The following is a 6,772-nucleotide window of genomic DNA, read 5'->3' as shown; positions in this document are numbered from 1 at the left end:
GAGAGAGAGAGAGAGAGAGAGAGAGAGAGAGAGAGAGAGAGAGAGAGCTGGATAAAAAAAGGGTTCAGAGGTTAGTGCATGGAAATTGGGATTTTTTTTTCTTGGAGGAAGTAGGTGTAGAAGAGGCCAGGGCCAGGTAGTAAGGGGCAGGTCTGGATTCCCGTAGCTGGGTCACCACCAATGCTAGTGTGACATTGGGCGTATCACAGAGTGTGCCGGAGCCAGCTCTTCCCAGATCCCTTGAGTGAAGGTTACCTTTTTAGCATTTACAGCGCAGAATTGGCAAACACTACAAACCAGGGCATGATTTATTGTTCTGTTGATTGTCTAGACTTAAAGCGATGGGAAAATGCTAATTATGCAGATGAAACATGAAAGTGTGCCACTTTTTTTGGTAGAACTAGTAGTTAAACATTTACCAGCACAGCTCTGTCCCTTCCCCTTTCTGGATCTTCAGTGTAAAATAAGGAGCAGGTACTGGATTAAAGGGGGGGGGGCGGGGCAACACACAGCCTGGACCAAATTAACCTGTAATTGGGAAATATTTACAAGATAAAGGAAAATACACTAAAACATAGATAACATTACATATTAAAACTAAGTCAATGTCCCTCCCACAGGGATTCCTGGGCATAGTTTAGTGGTCCTCATTTCTTTTTGAGTTGGACATTACTGGGCTAGATCAAGGTTCTTCAAGGATCTTTCCTGCTCAGTCTCTGACAGAAAGGCCTCCTCTCTTCTCCCCACTCCCCCATTCTTGGCAGTCTCCTTGGAGCCTCATCTGTCCCCTTGGGTTGGGGCTTTCTCCTCAGCTCTACCATCCCTTTCTTGGCTTGATCCAATCATTCCATCCTGCCTCCCATCCCCCACCTCCTCCAACACTTTCTACTCCCTTCCCCTGGACTACAAAATGTGTGTGTGGGAGGAGGGGAGGATCTGCATGGATCAAATGGCTACGGCTCCTCCTTTGGTACCCCGGGGGAGAAGAGTCTTCATTGGTGCCCTATACCCTGGAGCTGCCTCCTCTTTGTGTAGAATTCTCGTAGTAAAGTGCTTGGATGAAGTGAAGGGGAGGGAAAGAGGGAGGGGAGGTGGCATGGGGCTTGGTTCAGGGAGATAAAACCGAATGTGATAGTGGGAGAACAACTGGTTAAGGAGAAATAGAAGCCCCATCTCCCCCAGAGGGCAATCTTTCTACCCACAATGCTGAGGGACCCTGCAGGTTCCCTATTCTGATCCACTGGCCCCCATCCTGAGTTCTCTATCCACCATTCCTGAGTTCTCTGTCCCCATTCCCATCCTCCAAACTCCCTATCTCCCCCAACCCTTATCTCTTCTGTCCCCAATCCCATCCTGAGCTCTGTGCCCTGTCCTAGCCCCTGATCTCCATCCACCATCCCCAGAATCCTGTCCCCATCCCTATACTAAATTTACTGTCTTCTCTCCCTGGTAGTTTCCATCCCCCCCCCCCCCCCCCCCCCCCAAGCCAGGCTTGGTCTCTATCCCTTCCATGTCCTAAGCACTCTGTCCCCATCTCTAGCATCCTCTGCCCCACCATCTCCTTTCCCCTTAGAGCTAAAGTTCTGCCCCCACCTCTCATCCCTGAAGCTCTGGGGAACCATGCCCCCCTTCACCTAATGAGGCCACTTACATAACAACATTATAATATTTTCCATTCCCTGCAGCTGCTAATTGAAACCTTTCTGGGTCTCCCAGGCTCAGTTCTCTTACTCTCCTCCTTTCCCTTCCCTTCCCTCCCTCTCTGGGGGACAAGGGGCCTGGCTTCCTCTCCAAAGTCACTTTTGGGAAAGAAAACTTTCCTCTGAATTGTTAATGAGGTGGGGGAGGGGGTGCATACTGAGCAACATCCCGAGATTCTCCCCATTGTCCCATCACCTTCTGGTGATTTTTTGCCTTAGACACTGCAATAGTCACTCTGCTCCCACCCTGAGCCTGAGCCTCCCGCTTCTGACTGCTAGCTCCATTTCAAGGCAACTCCCCACAAAGCCCTTTCTATAGAAGATGGAAGCCAAGCTGTTGATTAATAGCCAGGACTGGTGTGAGCACCTCTCCTCAGAGGATTAGTCCCCTCCCATCCCAGTACCATTGTTTAAGAGGTAGGGGTCACCGCTGGGATACCTGGCTTCTCTGAGTTTGAGGGAGGGAAGGATCACAGCATGGTAGACTCGAAGGGACCCCACAGAGGAAAAAGCGGAGGTCCAGAAAAGTGAACTGATTTGCTAGGGGTCACACAAAGGAGCAGGAATAGAAGCCAAGGTCTCCTTGTTCAATGCCCTCCTTCCACTATTGCCTTCATCCATCACACCCCCAAATTGAAAGTGGGTGTGGGCGTCTTTAGGAATGGGAGGCAAGCAATGGAAATGACCCCGACTGGTCAAATGGCACCAGGCTGGTCTATGGTTAGACAGAGATTGCCCCACCCTTGGAGACAGGGCTGGAAAGATCTACGGGCTCTGCAGGGGTTCAGCTGCTTTTCTCCCCCGGAGCCCAAGGTTCTGCGGCCCTATCACACTCTGGACACTTCCTCCAGCTGGGATGAGGTGGCCTTCTCCAAACCAAGCTCTAGGCTGACTTGTCCCCAGTCCCCAGGGGCAGGGCAGGATGTGTCCCCAGCAAGCGCTCTGGGGCTTCCCGCTTCGAAGGCTCAGCTTCTTCCCTAGCCCCCGCCCCCTTCTCCCCGCCCCCAGCCCCGCATCATGGAAACTGGGCTCAGAGCCTGCTGGGGCTGCCTCTGCATTCCTGCGCCCCCTCCCCTTCCTCCCTCCCGGGATTGGGGGGAGGGGGACAGAGCCGGGAAGAGGCCGAGGGGCGGGACAGGCGAAGAAAGTGAGAAGAGGAGGAAAGGAAAGGGAAGCTGCAGGGAAGATGAGAGTGGGGGTGGGGGTGAGGGAATGGAGGGCAGAGGGCCAGAGCTCAGGACAAGGGAAACCCTGCCCCATCCCCCAGATCCCCCACAACGCAGAGCAAACTAGAGAAAAGCGGTGGTCCAAGGGTCTTCAGTCCCTATCCCATTGTCTCTCCCCCACTCCCCACACCCCAACTCATTGCACATCCTTTAGAGCTGGGAGGGAATTAGAGATCTGGCTCCTAAGCCCTTGGACACCCCAAAAGCTCCCACCCCTAACCTGAGCCTCCCTTTCACATTCAGGTTCACAGACCCCCTGAAATCAACCCACAAACCTTCAAGAAACCCACGTTAAGAGCTCCTGGTCTAGAACAGCAGCTCCTTTCTAGTTGTCTACCATGGGGGGATGGGGGGGCAAGGAGAGGAAATAGGATAAGGTGCAGACCAGACTCAAGACTTCATCTGTAGGGAGCTCTAAGGGAAGAAACACCCTTACACCTTTCGGGCAATTTGGACAGTGGCCTGGGGCCATTAAGAAAGGAAGTCTCTTCCTCAAGCCTGGAGTCTCACATAGGCAGGGTGTATACAGAGTGGGACCTGAACCCGAGTCTTTTGACTAAGTTTGGGACATACCCAGCAGCTTCCTCCTGCCCCTCACTCTCCATTATCAGTTAAGTGCTCTGGGGACCAATTAGAACCTAGGCCAGTGGAATCTCTGGAATAAGGAAGAGGGAAGTAAATCTATCTCGATGCATATTACCTGAAGTACCTTCTGAAGCCCACCGGGAGGCTTCTGAATTAACTCACTTTTCCATTATCTGAGGGGGGGGGGGGGGGGCTTGAGACGGAAAGGGAATGCAGTTACCGAAAATACTCTGGTTCTACAGACAGCACACAGAATGTGCTTAATAGATGTTTTTGTTGTTTAATTGAATTGAGTTTGTGTAGAAGTGTACAGGGCTAGCCTGAGGTAGTCCTCATAAACTCTGGATGTTCAAATGGCTCCTGATATCTCACCTCCTCCAAGAAGGCTCCCAGATTGAATCAGACCAGCACGGAGGCACCCTCTCCATCATCAGCTGTTTCCCTTTTTGGCTTTTACTTGCTTCCTTTAAAAGGGTTTGAGTCACCGAAGCCCCTTTGTGCAGCAACAACTGCCATATTTGCGAGTCAAAAAATCCAAGTTCATATCTCAACTCTTCCACTTTTGCTAGTGATATCTTTGGACAACTCACGTAATCTCTCTGGGCCTCAGTTTCCTCATTTGTAAAATGAAGTGTTTGGACTAGATGATTTCTAAGTTCCTCCCAAGTTTTAAAGCTACGACTCTATGTTTCCTAGTCGGTTATGAGAGAGGCTGGGCTGGGCTGCTTTAGGGAGAGAGAAGGTTTGAGCAGGAAGGGATAATGGTCAGTAATGAGAAGGCAGAGAGGCCCAGCTGAGGTCTGGGAGGAGGTGAAGGGCACGGGCTCCTAACCATTAATGTTACTCACTGAGTTTCCAATGTTTGCCAGAGTTGACTGGGGCCAGATGGATGGGGCCAGAGTTGAATGATTCCCACTTAGGAAGGAATGCAGAGTGATAACGCCCTTCAACCAGGCTCATTTGAGGATACAGCCAGTAAGAAGACCAATATCTCAACCTTTAGTTCCGAAACCCACTTTCTGCTTAGGACTGCAGGGCACCCTCTCTTTGGGCCTGGGGCCCGCTAGGCCTTGGCAGCTCTGAGGCATGGCAGCAGTGCTAGGAATAGTTCTTACCTACTTCCCACGCACCCCTCTCACCACTGAACCATCCACACCCACCCCCCATTTCTGAGGGCCTGGGGGAAGGGAGAAAGTGTTAGGCCCCTGCAGATCCGTGCCTTTAGTCTGAGCCCCTGGGTGTATTGGGGCTGGCAGGTGAGGATGTGGGGATCGAGGAGTGTGGGGCCAGATATGTATACATGTTGGGAGGTCCAATATGGGGGATCACAGGCCATTCCCCACTCTGGGATTCCTCCCTTGCCTTCACAACAAATAGGGAATGGGGGGGGGGGAAGAGAACCACTTTTTTACATTCTCCCCCCGATCTGACTCTAGGGCTATCCTGGTCCAGGGAGTCTGTAGCCCTCAAATCACATCCACGACATTCCGCCCCCTCCCTCCGCCCCCCTCACTCCAACCCCTTTCCAGGTCTAAAGCTGAGTGAATCCTGAACGCAGCTCCACCATCCTCCCAATTAGGGGGCCTTCGGCCAGGCCAGCGCCTCCAGTCCAGGCAGCCTCAGGACTAGGTTAAGGTGTCCTGAGATCCGGTGGTCCCCTATGGGGGGGTGGGGGAGGTTAGAACTGAGATCCCGATGACTGTCTCAGAGCAAAACTTGAGAGATTTGGGGGGAAGGAGGGGCGAGGCCTCGGCGGTCCCGGCGTTTTCCCGGACGGGGGGTGGGGATGGGGAGGCAGAGGCGGAGCTGGGGGGACGGGGCAGACGGGAGGCGGAGCCCACGGACCGCAGGGGGTGGCAGGGGGAGCGGTTCTGAGAGGCCCGAGAGTCGGGGATGGAGCCGCGGCGGGAGGGGAACAGGGCAACCGGGCCCGAGCGGGAGGAGCCCGCCTGACCAGGTGAGCCGGAGTGGATGGGGGCGAGGGAGGCCGTCTGGGGCCTTCGTTTGGCAGCGGGCGGGGGCGGGCTATAAAGGCCCCTTTTACGTCTCCCCCATCCCACCCTCAGATGGCAGCGCCCCGCGCGTGGAGGGGAACCCGGGTCAGGAAACCATCCAGAAGCCGAGGCCCAGGGAGCGGCCGCCAGCCCCCCAGCCTCCGGACTTCCCAAACTTCCCAGCTCTTTGTCAAACTTTGCCCCTTTCCCTCGACTCCGGCCCATCCCAGCCTGGCCCCAGCCGTCGCCTCCCCTCCCCCTCCAGCGCCCAGAGAAGCCCACCACCCCGCCTGGGTTCCAGTGCTCCCCGCTCCGAGTTCTGCTTGGCCGGGTCCCTCCAGGTTCACCCCAGGGTGTGTCTGCCAACTTTCCCGAGTGTCTCGGACTCTTGGATCCACATGTTATTATTCCGGGCTGATTTTGGGCAAACTCGGGTCCCGCCCACGTAGGCTGAGCTGGAGGGAGGGCCCGGACTGCAGGCGGAGGACACCTAGCCAACCCTACCGCCTCTGCACCCGTACCCGCCCCCCCACCCCCAAGAGCAGGGAGACAGAAGAGGAGGGTCCCATCCCTTACTCCGTCTCTCACTTTCACCTCTCAGTGTTTCTCACTGTCTACCCTGACTTTGCTGGGACCCTGGATCTGGATGGACTCAGCAGGGAAGGGTGGGAGCTGGTTTCTGCCGGTCCAAGCCCCTGGGTTGGGAGGCCATGTAGAATTCAGCCTCTCTAGGCATTCGCCTCCTAAGACCTCCTATTCCTGGGGGGGAGGGGGGAGGAGGAGGAGGGAGAGAGAGAGAGAGAGAGAGAGAGAGAGAGAGAGAGAGAGAGAGAGAGAGAGAGAGAGAGAGAGACGGAAGAGGGAAGGAGGTTCTTTCCCCATTACAAGGAGGGAACTTACAAGGGAGAAGGAGGCCTGGAGTTTGTTATCAGAAGAGGTCTAGAGGCAAGTCTCTGTCCATCCCAAGACCCCCAGACAAATGGCACCCTTGATGAAGGTCATTTCGTAGTAGGGGGGTAATTCAATGGAGATAGCCCTGGACAAAGCAATTTAGGAAATAGCTCTGCCTCTAATTCACTGGGTAGCCTTCACTTTTTCAGGCCTCAGTTTCCTCTATCACAAAAGAGGCTGCACGAACCAAGACTCATTACAGATAAGGATTTATGTTATGTTTTTCCACCTTAAGGGGGTGGGGAGAGTGTCCATGGGCATCTCTCTAGGTGTGTGTGTGTGTGTGTGTGTGTGTGTGTGTGTGTGTGTGTGTGTG

The 6,772-nt window shown here is 54.3% G+C and overlaps 1 protein-coding gene across 1 annotated transcript in view; it reads left to right on the top strand.

Annotated features, from left to right (window-relative positions):
- Nucleotides 1-5,423: 5,423 nt before the first annotated feature.
- Nucleotides 5,424-6,772, top strand: part of TMEM200B (transmembrane protein 200B) — a 4,802-nt gene continuing 3,453 nt past the window's right edge. The window contains exon 1 of the mRNA XM_027864669.1: nt 5,424-5,468. The gene's annotated coding sequence lies outside the window, so the exon portion shown is untranslated. The remainder of the gene's footprint in view (nt 5,469-6,772) is intronic.

This window comes from Vombatus ursinus, unplaced genomic scaffold (assembly GCF_900497805.2).
Source record: "Vombatus ursinus unplaced genomic scaffold, bare-nosed wombat genome assembly UNPS02014775.1, whole genome shotgun sequence".
Lineage (NCBI taxonomy): Eukaryota > Metazoa > Chordata > Mammalia > Diprotodontia > Vombatidae > Vombatus > Vombatus ursinus.
This window is presented reverse-complemented; position numbering and strand designations above follow the sequence as displayed.